This window comes from Lissotriton helveticus, chromosome 2_2 (assembly GCF_964261635.1).
Source record: "Lissotriton helveticus chromosome 2_2, aLisHel1.1, whole genome shotgun sequence".
Lineage (NCBI taxonomy): Eukaryota > Metazoa > Chordata > Amphibia > Caudata > Salamandridae > Lissotriton > Lissotriton helveticus.
In genome coordinates, this window is record NC_136060.1 from 43,937,032 (window position 1) to 43,952,458 (window position 15,427).

Consider the following 15,427-nt stretch of genomic DNA (forward strand, 5'->3'; position numbering starts at 1 on the left):
TACAAGGATCTGGGCCTAAATCCATCGTTTTTTGCACTCCACACCACCCTGGGTTAGACACTGGCTATATGCAAATCAGCTCTGACCCTGTGCCTCATGGGAACAGTCCAGTCCGGCCTACCAAGCCATGTCTTTCCCAGACCGGAATCAAGCATCCAAGGACCAGTTTCTGGCTATCAGCCTTCATCAGCCTGGATAGCTTGACTCCAGTGGTGTGGAGAGCCTGGGACTCAAGTCTGAGCATCCATAGTCCACTCGGGTGAAAATTGCAAAAAACACAGTTGATGGACAGAATGTAGAACAATGTCATACATTCACCCCAGTACAAGGATCTGAGCCTAAATCCATCGTTTTTTTTTGCACTCCACACCACCCTGGGTTAGACACTGGCTATATGCAAATCAGCTCTGACCCTGTGCCTCATGGGAACAGTCCAGTCTGAACTACCAAGCCATGTCTTTCCCAGACCGGAATCAAGCATCCAAGGACCCGTTTCTGGCAATCAGCCTTCATCAGCCTGGATAGCTTGACTCCAGTGGTGAAGAGAGCCTGGGACTCACGTCTGAGCATCCCTAGCCCACTCGGGGTGACAATTGCAAAAAACACAGTTGATGGACAGAATGTAGAACAATGTCATACATTCACCCCAGTACGAGGATCTGGGCCTAAATCCATCGTTTTTTTGCACTACACAATACCCTAGGTTAGACACTGGCTATATGCAAATCAGCTCTGACCCTGTGCCTCATGGGAACAGTCCAGTCCGAACTACCAAGCCATGTCTTTCCCAGACCGGAATCAAGCATCCAAGGACCGGTTTCTGGCTATCGCCTTCATCAGCCTGGATAGCTTGACTCCAGTGGTGTGGAGAGCCTGGGACTCACGTCTGAGCACCCCTAGCCCACTCGGGGTGAAAATTGCAAAAAACACAGTTGATGGACAGAATGTAGAACAATGTCATACATTCATCCCAGTACAAGGATCTGGGCCTAAATCCATCGTTTTTTTGCACTCCACACAACCCTGGGTTAGACACTGGCTATATGCAAATCAGCTCTGACCATGTGCCTCATGGGAACAGTCCAGTCCGAACTACCAAGCCATGTCTTTCCCAGACCGGAATCAAGCATCCAAGGACCGGTTTCTGGCTATCAGCCTTCATCAGCCTGGATAGCTTGACTCCAGTGGTGTGGAGAGCCTGGGACTCACATCTGAGCATCCCCTGCCCATTCAGGGTGACAATTGCAAAAAACACAGTTGATGGACAGAATGTAGAACAATGTCATACATTCACCCCAGTACAAGGATCTGGGCCTAAATCCATCGTTTTTTTGCACTCCACACCACCCTGGGTTAGACACTGGCTATATGCAAATCAGCTCTGACCCTGTGCCTCATGGGAACAGTCCAGTCCGAACTACCAAGCCATGTCTTTCCCAGACCGGAATCAAGCATCCAAGGACCAGTTTCTGGCTATCAGCCTTCATCAGCCTGGATAGCTTGACTCCAGTGGTGTGGAGAGCCTGGGACTCACGTCTGAGCATCCATAGCCCACTCGGGGTGAAAATTGCAAAAAACACAGTTGATGGACAGAATGTAGAACAATGTCATACATTCACCCCAGTACAAGGATCTGGGCCTAAATCCATTGTTTTTTTGCACTCCACACCACCCTGGGTTAGACACTGGCTATATGCAAATCAGCTCTGACCCTGTGCCTCATGGGAACAGTCCAGTCCGAACTACCAAGCCATGTCTTTCCCAGACCCGAATCAAGCATCCAAGGACCGGTTTCTGGCTATCAGCCTTCATCAGCCTGGATAGCTTGACTCCAGTGGTGTGGAGAGCCTGGGACTCACGTCTGAGCATCCCCAGTCCACTCGGGGTGAAAATTGCAAAAAACACAGTTGATGGACAGAATGTAGAACAATGTCATACATTCACGCCAGTACAAGGATCTGGGCCTAAATCCATCGTTTTTTTGCACTCCACACCACCCTGGGTTAGACAATGGCTATATGGAAATCAGCTCTGACCCTGTGCCTCATGGGAACAGTCCAGTCCGAACTACTAAGCCATGTCTTTCCCAGACCGGAATCAAGCATCCAAGGACCGGTTTCTGGCTATCAGCCTTCATCAGCTTGGATAGATTGACTCCAGTGGTGTGGAGAGCCTGGGACTCACGTCTGAGCATCCCAAGTCCACTCGGGGTGAAAATTGCAAAAAACACAGTTGATGGACAGAATGTAGAACAATGTCATACATTAACCCCAGTACAAGGATCTGGGCCTAAATCCATCGTTTTTTGCACTCCACACCACCCTGGGTTAGACACTGGCTATATGCAAATCAGCTCTGACCCTGTGCCTCATGGGAACAGTCCAGTCTGAACTACCAAGCCATGTCTTTCCCAGACCGGAATCAAGCATCCAAGGACCCGTTTCTGGCTATCAGCCTTCATCAGCCTGGATAGCTTGACTCCAGTGGTGAAGAGAGCCTGGGACTCACGTCTGAGCATCCCTAGCCCACTCGGGGTGACAATTGCAAAAAACACAGTTGATGGACAGAATGTAGAACAATGTCATACATTCACCCCAGTACAAGGATCTGGGCCTAAATCCATCGTTTTTTTGCACTACACAATACCCTAGGTTAGACACTGGCTATATGCAAATCAGTTCTGACCCTGTGCCTCATGGGAACAGTCCAGTCCGAACTACCAAGCCATGTCTTTCCCAGACCGGAATCAAGCATCCAAGGACCGGTTTCTGGCTATCGCCTTCATCAGCCTGGATAGCTTCACTCCAGTGGTGTGGAGAGCCTGGGACTCACGTCTGAGCATCCCTAGCCCACTCGGGGTGAAAATTGCAAAAAACACAGTTGATGGACAGAATGTAGAACAATCTCATACATTCATCCCAGTACAAGGATCTGGGCCTAAATCCATCGTTTTTTTGCACTCCACTCCACCCTGGGTTAGACACAGGCTATATGCAAATCAGCTCTGACCCTGTGCCTCATGGGAACAGTCCAGTCCGAACTACCAAGCCATGTCTTTCCCAGACCGGAATCAAGCATCCAAGGACCGGTTTCTGGCTACAGCCTTCATCAGCCTGGATAGCTTGACTCCAGTGGTGTGGAGAGCCTGGGACTCACGTCTGAGCATCCCCAGCCCACTCGGGGTGAAAATTGCAAAAAACACAGTTGATAGATAGAATGTAGAACAATGTCATACATTCACCCCAGTACAAGGATCTGGGCCTAAATCCATCGTTTTTTTGCACTCCACACCACCCTGGGTTAGACACTGGCTATATGCAAATCAGCTCTGACCCTGTGCCTCATGGGAACAGTCTAGTCCGAACTACCAAGCCATGTCTTTCCCAGACCGGAATCAAGCATCCAAGGACCAGTTTCTGGCTATCAGCCTTCATCAGCCTGGATAGCTTGACTCCAGTGGTGTGGAGAGCCTGGGACTCACGTCTGAGCATCCATAGCCCACTCGGATGAAAATTGCAAAAAACACAGTTGATGGACAGAATGTAGAACAATGTCATACATTCACCCCAGTACAAGGATCTGGGCCTAAATCCATCGTTTTTTTGCACTCCACACCACCCTGGGTTAGACACTGGCTATATGCAAATCAGCTCTGAACCTGTGCCTCATGGGAACAGTCCAGTCTGAACTACCAAGCCATGTCTTTCCCAGACCGGAATCAAGCATCCAAGGACCCGTTTCTGGCTATCAGCCTTCATCAGCCTGGATAGCTTGACTCCAGTGGTGAAGAGAGCCTGGGACTCACATCTGAGCATCCCCAGCCCATTCGGGGTGACAATTGCAAAAAACACAGTTGATGGACAGAATGTAGAACAATGTCATACATTCACCCCAGTACAAGGATCTGGGCCTAAATCCATCGTTTTTTTGCACTCCACACCACCCTGGGTTAGACACTGGCTATATGCAAATCAGCTCTGACCCTGTGCCTCATGGGAACAGTCCAGTCCGAACTACCAAGCCATGTCTTTCCCAGACCGGAATAAAGCATCCAAGGACCAGTTTCTGGCTATCAGCCTTCATCAGCCTGGATAGCTTGACTCCAGTGGTGTGGAGAGCCTGGGACTCACGTCTGAGCATCCATAGCCCACTCGGGGTAAAAATTGCAAAAAACACAGTTGATGGACAGAATGTAGAACAATGTCATACATTCACCCCAGTACAAGGATCTGGGCCTAAATCCATTGTTTTTTTGCACTCCACACCACCCTGGGTTACACACTGGCTATATGCAAATCAGCTCTGACCCTGTGCCTCATGGGAACAGTCCAGTCCGAACTACCAAGCCATGTCTTTCCCAGACCCGAATCAAGCATCCAAGGACCGGTTTCAGGCTATCAGCCTTCATCAGCCTGGATAGCTTGACTCCAGTGGTGTGGAGAGCCTGGGACTCACGTCTGAGCATCCCCAGCCCACTCGGGGTGAAAATTGCAAAAAACACAGTTGATAGATAGAATGTAGAACAATGTCATACATTCACCCCAGTACAAGGATCTGGGCCTAAATCCATCATTTTTGCACTCCACACCACCCTGGGTTAGACACTGGCTATATGCAAATCAGCTCTGACCCTGTGCCTCATGGGAACAGTCTAGTCCGAACTACCAAGCCATGTCTTTCCCAGACCGGAATCAAGCATCCAAGGACCAGTTTCTGGCTATCAGCCTTCATCAGCCTGGATAGCTTGACTCCAGTGGTGTGGAGAGCCTGGGACTCACGTCTGAGCATCCATAGCCCACTCGGATGAAAATTGCAAAAAACACAGTTGATGGACAGAATGTAGAACAATGTCATACATTCACCCCAGTACAAGGATCTGGGCCTAAATCCATCGTTTTTTTGCACTCCACACCACCCTGGGTTAGACACTGGCTATATGCAAATCAGCTCTGAACCTGTGCCTCATGGGAACAGTCCAGTCTGAACTACCAAGCCATGTCTTTCCCAGACCGGAATCAAGCATCCAAGGACCCGTTTCTGGCTATCAGCCTTCATCAGCCTGGATAGCTTGACTCCAGTGGTGAAGAGAGCCTGGGACTCACATCTGAGCATCCCCAGCCCATTCGGGGTGACAATTGCAAAAAACACAGTTGATGGACAGAATGTAGAACAATGTCATACATTCACCCCAGTACAAGGATCTGGGCCTAAATCCATCGTTTTTTTGCACTCCACACCACCCTGGGTTAGACACTGGCTATATGCAAATCAGCTCTGACCCTGTGCCTCATGGGAACAGTCCAGTCCGAACTACCAAGCCATGTCTTTCCCAGACCGGAATCAAGCATCCAAGGACCAGTTTCTGGCTATCAGCCTTCATCAGCCTGGATAGCTTGACTCCAGTGGTGTGGAGAGCCTGGGACTCACGTCTGAGCATCCATAGCCCACTCGGGGTGAAAATTGCAAAAAACACAGTTGATGGACAGAATGTAGAACAATGTCATACATTCACCCCAGTACAAGGATCTGGGCCTAAATCCATTGTTTTTTTGCACTCCTCACCACCCTAGGTTACACACTGGCTATATGCAAATCAGCTCTGACCCTGTGCCTCATGGGAACAGTCCAGTCCGAACTACCAAGCCATGTCTTTCCCAGACCCGAATCAAGCATCCAAGGACCGGTTTCTGGCTATCAGCCTTCATCAGCCTGGATTGCTTGACTCCAGTGGTGTGGAGAGCCTGGGACTCACATCTGAGCATCCCCAGCCCACTCGGGGTGAAAATTTCAAAAAACACAGTTGATGTACAGAATGTAGAACAATGTCATACATTCATCCCAGTACAAGGATCTGGGCCTAAATCCATCGTTTTTTTGCACTCCACTCCACCCTGGGTTAGACACTGGCTATATGCAAATCAGCTCTGACCCTGTGCCTCACATGAACAGTCCAATCCGAACTACCAAGCCATGTCTTTCCCAGACCGGAATCAAGCATCCAAGGACCGGTTTCTGGCTATCAGCCTTCATCAGCCTGGATAGCAAGACTCCAGTGGTGTGGAGAGCCTGGGACTCACGTCTGAGCATCCCCAGCCCACTCGGGGTGAAAATTGCAAAAAACACAGTTGATAGACAGAATGTAGAACAATGTCATACATTCACCCCAGTACAAGGATCTGGGCCTAAATCCATCGTTTTTTTGCACTACACAACACCCTAGGTTAGACACTGGCTATATGCAAATCAGCTCTGACCCTGCGCCTCATGGGAACAGTCCAGTCCAAACTACCAAGCCATGTCTTTCCCAGACCGGAATCAAGCATCCAAGGACCGGTTTCTGGCTATCAGCCTTCATCAGCCTGGATAGCTTGACTCCAGTGGTGTGGAGAGCCTGGGACTCACATCTGAGCATCCCCAGCCCACACGGGGTGAAAATTGCAAAAAACACAGTTGATGGACAGAATGTAGAACAATGTCATACATTCATCCCAGTACAAGGATCTGGGCCTAAATCCATCGTTTTTTTGCACTCCACTCCACCCTGGGTTAGACACTGGCTATATGCAAATCAGCTCTGACGACCCTGTGCCTCATGGGAACAGTCCAGTCCGAACTACCAAGCCATGTCTTTCCCAGACCGGAATCAAGCATCCAAGGACCAGTTTCTGGCTATCAGCCTTCATCAGCCTGGATAGCTTGACTCCAGTGGTGTGGAGAGCCTGAGACTCACATCTGAGCATCCATAGCCCACTCGGGGTGAAAATTGCAAAAAACACAGTTGATGGACAGAATGTAGAACAATGTCATACATTCACCCCAGTACAAGGATCGGGGCCTAAATCCATCATTTTTTTGCACTCCACACCACCCTGGGTTAGACACTGGCTATATGCAAATCAGCTCTGACCCTGTGCCTCATGGGAACAGTCCAGTCTGAACTACCAAGCCAGGTCTTTCCCAGACCAAAATCAAGCATCCAAGGACCGGTTTCTGGCTATCAGCCTTCATCAGCCTGGATAGCTTGACTCCAGTGGTGTGGAGAGCCTGGGACTCACATCTGAGCATCCCCAGCCCACTCGGGTGAAAATTGCAAAAAACACAGTTGATGGACAGAATGTAGAACAATGTCATACATTTACCCCAGTACAAGGATCTGGGCCTAAATCCATCGTTTTTTTGCACTCCACACCACCCTGGGTTAGACACTGGCTATATGCAAATCAGCTCTGACCCTGTGCCTCATGGGAACAGTCCAGTCTGAACTACTAAGCCATGTCTTTCCCAGACCGGAATGAAGCATCCAAGGACCAGTTTCTGGCTATCAGCATTCATCAGCCTGGATAGCTTGACTCCAGTGGTGTGGAGAGTCTGGGACTCACGTCTGAGCATCCATAGCCCACTCGGGGTGAAAATTGCAAAAAACACAGTTGATGGACAGAATGTAGAACAATGTCATACATTCACCCCAGTACAAGGATCTGGGCCTAAATCCATCGCTTTTTTTGCACTCAACACCACCCTGGGTTAGACACTGGCTATATGCAAATCAGCTCTGACCCTGTGCCTCATGGGAACAGTCCAGTCCGAACTACCAAGCCATGTCTTTCTTAGACCGGAATCAAGCATCCAAGGACCGGTTTCTGGCTATCAGCCTTCATCAGCCTGGATAGCTTGACTCCAGTGGTGTGGAGAGCCTGGGACTCACATCTGAGCATCCCCAGCCCACTCGGGGTGAAAATTGCAAAAAACACAGTTGATGGACAGAATGTAGAACAATGTCATACATTCACCCCAGTACAATGATCTGGGCCTCAATCCATCGTTTTTTTGCACTCCACACCACCCTGGGTTAGACACTGGCTATATGCAAATCAGCTCTGACCCTGTGCCTCAGGGGAACAGTCTAGTCCAAACTACCAAGCCATGTCTTTCCCAGACCGGAATCAAGCATCCAAGGACCAGTTTCTGGCTATCAGCCTTCATCAGCCTGGATAGCTTGACTCCAGTGGTGTGGAGAGCCTGGGACTCACGTCTGAGCATCCATAGCCCACTCGGGGTGAAAATTGCAAAAAACACAGTTGATGGACAGAATGTAGAACAATGTCATACATTCACCCCAGTACAAGGATCTGGGCCTAATCCATCGTTTTTTTGCACTCCACACCACCCTGGGTTAGACACTGGCTATATGCAAATCAGTTCTGACCCTGTGCCTCATGGGAACAGTCCAGTCCGAACAACCAAGCCATGTCTTTCCCAGACCGGAATCAAGCATCCAAGGACCGGTTTCTGGCTATCAGCCTTCATCAGCCTGGATAGCTTGACTCCAGTGGTGTGGAGAGCCTGGGACTCACGTCTGAGCATCCATAGCCCACTCGGGGTGAAAATTGCAAAAAACACAGTTGATGGACAGAATGTAGAACAATGTCATACATTCACCCCAGTACAAGGATCTGGGCCTAAATCCATTGTTTTTTTGCACTCCACTCCACCCTGGGTTAGACACTGGCTATATGCAAATCAGCTCTGACCCTGTGCCTCATGGGAACAGTCCAGTCCGAACTACCAAGCCATGTCTTTCCCAGACCCGAATCAAGCATCCAAGGACCGGTTTCTGGTATCAGCCTTCATCACCCTGGATAGCTTGACTCCAGTGGTGTGGAGAGCCTGGGACTCACGTCTGAGCATCCCCAGCCCACTCGGGGTGAAAATTGCAAAAAACACAGTTGATGGACAGAATGTAGAACAATGTCATACATTCACGCCAGTACAAGGATCTGGGCCTAAATCCATCGTTTTTTTGCACTCCACACCACCCTGGGTTAGACAATGGCTATATGGAAATCAGCTCTGACCCTGTGCCTCATGGGAACAGTTCAGTCCAAACTACTAAGCCATGTCTTTCCCAGACCGGAATCAAGCATCCAAGGACCGGTTTCTGGCGATCAGCCTTCATCAGCCTGGATAGCTTGACTCCAGTGGTGTGGAGAGCCTGGGACTCAAGTCTGAGAATCCATAGTCCACTCGGGTGAAAATTGCAAAAAACACAGTTGATGGACAGAATGTAGAACAATGTCATACATTCACCCCAGTACAAGGATCTGAGCCTAAATCCATCGTTTTTTTGCACTTCACACCACCCTGGGTTAAACACTGGCTATATGCAAATCAGCTCTGACCCTGTGCCTCATGGGAATAGTCCAGTCCGAACTACCAAGCCATGTCTTTCCCAGACCGGACTCAAGCATCCAAGGACCGGTTTCAGGCTATCAGCCTTCATCAGCCTGGATAGCTTGACTCCAGTAGTGTGGAGAGCCTGAGACTCACGTCTGAGCATCCCCAGCCCACTAGGGGTGAAAATTTCAAAAAACACAGTTGATGGACAGAATGTAGAACAATGTCATACATTCACCCCAGTACAAGGATCTGGGCCTAAATCCATCGTTTTTTTGCACTCCACACCACCCTGGGTTAGAGAATGGCTATATGCAAATCAGCTCTGACCCTGTGCCTCATGGGAACAGTCCAGTCCGAACTACCAAGCCATGTGTTTCCCAGACCGGAATCAAGCATCCAAGGACCGGTTTCTGGCTATCAGCCTTCATCAGCCTGGATAGCTTGACTCCAGTGGTGTGGAGAGCCTGGGACTCACGTCTGAGCATCCCAAGTCCACTCGGGGTGAAAATTGCAAAAAACACAGTTGATGGACAGAATGTAGAACAATGTCATACATTCACCCCAGTACAAGGATCTGGGCCTAAATCCATCGTTTTTTTGCACTCCACACCACCCTGGGTTAGACACTGGCTATATGCAAATCAGCTCTGACCCTGTGCCTCATGGGAACAGTCCAGTCTGAACTACCAAGCCATGTCTTTCCCAGACCGGAATCAAGCATCCAAGGACCCGTTTCTGGCTATCAGCCTTCATCAGCCTGGATAGCTTGACTCCAGTGGTGAAGAGAGCCTGGGACTCACGTCTGAGCATCCCTAGCCCACTCGGGGTGACAATTGCAAAAAACACAGTTGATGGACAGAATGTAGAACAATGTCATATATTCACCCCAGTACAAGGATCTGGGCCTAAATCCATCGTTTTTTTGCACTACACAATACCCTAGGTTAGACACTGGCTATATGCAAATCAGCTCTGACCCTGTGCCTCATGGGAACAGTCCAGTCCGAACTACCAAACCATGTCTTTCCCAGACCTGAATCAAGCATCCAAGGACCGGTTTCTGGCTATCGCCTTCATCAGCCTGGATAGCTTGACTCCAGTGGTGTGTAGAGCCTGGGACTCACGTCTGAGCATCCCTAGCCCACTCGGGGTGAAAATTGCAAAAAACACAGTTGATGGACAGAATGTAGAACAATGTCATACATTCATCCCAGTGCAAGGATCTGGGCCTAAATCCATCGTTTTTTTGCACTCCACGCAACCCTGGGTTAGACACTGGCTATATGCAAATCAGCTCTGACCCTGTGCCTCATGGGAACAGTCCAGTCCGAACTACCAAGCCATGTCTTTCCCAGACCGGAATCAAGCATCCAAGGACCGGTTTCTGGCTATCAGCCTTCATCAGCCTGGATAGCTTGACTCCAGTGGTGTGGAGAGCCTGGGACTCACATCTGAGCATCCCCAGCCCATTCGGGGTGACAATTGCAAAAAACACAGTTGATGGACAGAATGTAGAACAATGTCATACATTCACCCCAGTACAAGGATCTGGGCCTAAATGCATTGTTTTTTTGCACTCCACACCACCCTGGGTTAGACACTGGCTATATGCAAATCAGCTCTGACCCTGTGCCTCATGGGAACAGTCCAGTCCGAACTACCAAGCCATGTCTTTCCCAGACCGGAATCAAGCATCCAAGGACCAGTTTCTGGCTATCAGCCTTCATCAGCCTGGATAGCTTGACTCCAGTGGTGTGGAGAGCCTGGGACTCACGTCTGAGCATCCATAGCCCACTCGGGGTGAAAATTGCAAAAAACACAGTTGATGGACAGATTGTAGAACAATGTCATACATTCACCCCAGTACAAGGATCTGGGCCTAAATCCATTGTTTTTTTGCACTCCACACCACCCTGGGTTAGACACTGGCTATATGCAAATCAGCTCTGACCCTGTGCCTCATGGGAACAGTCCAGTCTGAACTACCAAGCCATGTCTTTCCCAGACCCGAATCAAGCATCCAAGGACCGGTTTCTGGCTATCAGCCTTCATCAGCCTGGATAGCTTGACTCCAGTGGTGTGGAGAGCCTGGGACTCACGTCTGAGCATCCCCAGCCCACTCGGGGTGAAAATTGCAAAAAACACAGTTGATGGACAGAATGTAGAACAATGTCATACATTCACGCCAGTACAAGGATCTGGGCCTAAATCCATCGTTTTTTTGCACTCCACACCACCCTGGGTTAGACAATGGCTATATGGAAATCAGCTCTGACCCTGTGCCTCATGGGAACAGTCCAGTCCGAACTACTAAGCCATGTCTTTCCCAGACCGGAATCAAGCATCCAAGGACCGGTTTCTGGCTATCAGCCTTCATCAGCCTGGATAGGTTGACTCCAGTGGTGTGGAGAGCCTGGGACTCACGTCTGAGCATCCCAAGTCCACTCGGGGTGAAAATTGCAAAAAACACAGTTGATGGACAGAATGTAGAACAATGTCATACATTAACCCCAGTACAAGGATCTGGGCCTAAATCCATCGTTTTTTTGCACTCCACACCACCCTGGGTTAGACACTGGCTATATGCAAATCAGCTCTGACCCTGTGCCTCATGGGAACAGTCCAGTCTGAACTACCAAGCCATGTCTTTCCCAGACCGGAATCAAGCATCCAAGGACCCGTTTCTGGCTATCAGCCTTCATCAGCCTGGATAGCTTGACTCCAGTGGTGAAGAGAGCCTGGGACTCACGTCTGAGCATCCCTAGCCCACTCGGGGTGACAATTGCAAAAAACACAGTTGATGGACAGAATGTAGAACAATGTCATATATTCACCCCAGTACAAGGATCTGGGCCTAAATCCATCGTTTTTTTGCACTACACAATACCCTAGGTTAGACACTGGCTATATGCAAATCAGCTCTGACCCTGTGCCTCATGGGAACAGTCCAGTCCGAACTACCAAGCCATGTCTTTCCCAGACCGGAATCAAGCATCCAAGGACCGGTTTCTGGCTATCGCCTTCATCAGCCTGGATAGCTTGACTCCAGTGGTGTGTAGAGCCTGGGACTCACGTCTGAGCATCCCTAGCCCACTCGGGGTGAAAATTGCAAAAAACACAGTTGATGGACAGAATGTAGAACAATGTCATACATTCATCCCAGTGCAAGGATCTGGGCCTAAATCCATCGTTTTTTTGCACTCCACACAACCATGGGTTAGACACTGGCTATATGCAAATCAGCTCTGACCCTGTGCCTCATGGGAACAGTCCAGTCCGAACTACCAAGCCATGTCTTTCCCAGACCGGAATCAAGCATCCAAGGACCGGTTTCTGGCTATCAGCCTTCATCAGCCTGGATAGCTTGACTCCAGTGGTGTGGAGAGCCTGGGACTCACATCTGAGCATCCCCAGCCCATTCGGGGTGACAATTGCAAAAAACACAGTTGATGGACAGAATGTAGAACAATGTCATACATTCACCCCAGTACAAGGATCTGGGCCTAAATCCATTGTTTTTTTGCACTCCACACCACCCTGGGTTAGACACTGGCTATATGCAAATCAGCTCTGACCCTGTGCCTCATGGGAACAGTCCAGTCCGAACTACCAAGCCATGTCTTTCCCAGACCGGAATCAAGCATCCAAGGACCAGTTTCTGGCTATCAGCCTTCATCAGCCTGGATAGCTTGACTCCAGTGGTGTGGAGAGCCTGGGACTCACGTCTGAGCATCCATAGCCCACTCGGGGTGAAAATTGCAAAAAACACAGTTGATGGACAGAATGTAGAACAATGTCATACATTCACCCCAGTACAAGGATCTGGGCCTAAATCCATTGTTTTTTTGCACTCCACACCACCCTGGGTTAGACACTGGCTATATGCAAATCAGCTCTGACCCTGTGCCTCATGGGAACAGTCCAGTCCGAACTACCAAGCCATGTCTTTCCCAGACCCGAATCAAGCATCCAAGGACCGGTTTCTGGCTATCAGCCTTCATCAGCCTGGATAGCTTGACTCCAGTGGTGTGGAGAGCCTGGGACTCACGTCTGAGCATCCCCAGCCCACTCGGGGTGAAAATTGCAAAAAACACAGTTGATGGACAGAATGTAGAACAATGTCATACATTCACGCCAGTACAAGGATCTGGGCCTAAATCCATCGTTTTTTTGCACTCCACACCACCCTGGGTTAGACAATGGCTATATGGAAATCAGCTCTGACCCTGTGCCTCATGGGAACAGTCCAGTCCGAACTACTAAGCCATGTCTTTCCCAGACCGGAATCAAGCATCCAAGGACCGGTTTCTGGCTATCAGCCTTCATCAGCCTGGATAGATTGACTCCAGTGGTGTGGAGAGCCTGGGACTCACGTCTGAGCATCCCAAGTCCACTCGGGGTGAAAATTGCAAAAAACACAGTTGATGGACAGAATGTAGAACAATGTCATACATTAACCCCAGTACAAGGATCTGGGCCTAAATCCATCGTTTTTTTGCACTCCACACCACCCTGGGTTAGACACTGGCTATATGCAAATCAGCTCTGACCCTGTGCCTCATGGGAACAGTCCAGTCTGAACTACCAAGCCATGTCTTTCCAAGACCGGAATCAAGCATCCAAGGACCCGTTTCTGGCTATCAGCCTTCATCAGCCTGGATAGCTTGACTCCAGTGGTGAAGAGAGCCTGGTACTCACGTCTGAGCATCCCTAGCCCACTCGGGGTGACAATTGCAAAAAACACAGTTGATGGACAGAATGTAGAACAATGTCATACATTCACCCCAGTACAAGGATCTGAGCCTAAATCCATCGTTTTTTTGCACTCCACAATACCCTAGGTTAGACACTGGCTATATGCAAATCAGCTCTGACCCTGTGCCTCATGGGAACAGTCCAGTCCGAACTACCAAGCCATGTCTTTCCCAGACCGGAATCAAGCATCCAAGGACCGGTTTCTGGCTATCGCCTTCATCAGCCTGGATAGCTTGACTCCAGTGGTGTGGAGAGCCTGGGACTCACGTCTGAGCATCCCTAGCCCACTCGGGGTGAAAATTGCGAAAAACACAGTTGATGGACAGAATGTAGAACAATGTCATACATTCATCCCAGTACAAGGATCTGGGCCTAAATCCATCGTTTTTTTGCACTCCACTCCACCCTGGGTTAGACACAGGCTATATGCAAATCAGCTCTGACCCTGTGCCTCATGGGAACAGTCCAGTCCGAACTACCAAGCCATGTGTTTCCCAGACCGGAATCAAGCATCCAAGGACCGGTTTCTGGCTATCAGCCTTCATCAGCCTGGATAGCTTGACTCCAGTGGTGTGGAGAGCCTGGGACTCACGTCTGAGCATCCCCAGCCCACTCGGGGTGAAAATTGCAAAAAACACAGTTGATAGATAGAATGTAGAACAATGTCATACATTCACCCCAGTACAAGGATCTGGGCCTAAATCCATCATTTTTTTGCACTCCACACCACCCTGGGTTAGACACTGGCTATATGCAAATCAGCTCTGACCCTGTGCCTCATGGGAACAGTCTAGTCCGAACTACCAAGCCATGTCTTTCCCAGACCGGAATCAAGCATCCAAGGACCAGTTTCTGGCTATCAGCCTTCATCAGCCTGGATAGCTTGACTCCAGTGGTGTGGAGAGCCTGGGACTCACGTCTGAGCATCCATAGCCCACTCGGATGAAAATTGCAAAAAACACAGTTGATGGACAGAATGTAGAACAATGTCATACATTCACCCCAGTACAAGGATCTGGGCCTAAATCCATCGTTTTTTTGCACTCCACACCACCCTGGGTTAGACACTGGCTATATGCAAATCAGCTCTGACCCTGTGCCTCATGGGAACAGTCCAGTCTGAACTACCAAGCCATGTCTTTCCCAGACCGGAATCAAGCATCCAAGGACCCGTTTCTGGCTATCAGCCTTCATCAGCCTGGATAGCTTGACTCCAGTGGTGAAGAGAGCCTGGGACTCACATCTGAGCATCCCCAGCCCATTCGGGGTGACAATTGCAAAAAACACAGTTGATGGACAGAATGTAGAACAATGTCATACATTCACCCCAGTACAAGAATCTGGGCCTAAATCCATCGTTTTTTTGCACTCCACACCACCCTGGGTTAGACACTGGCTATATGCAAATCAGCTCTGACCCTGTGCCTCATGGGAACAGTCCAGTCCGAACTACCAAGCCATGTCTTTCCCAGACCGGAATCAAGCATCCAAGGAC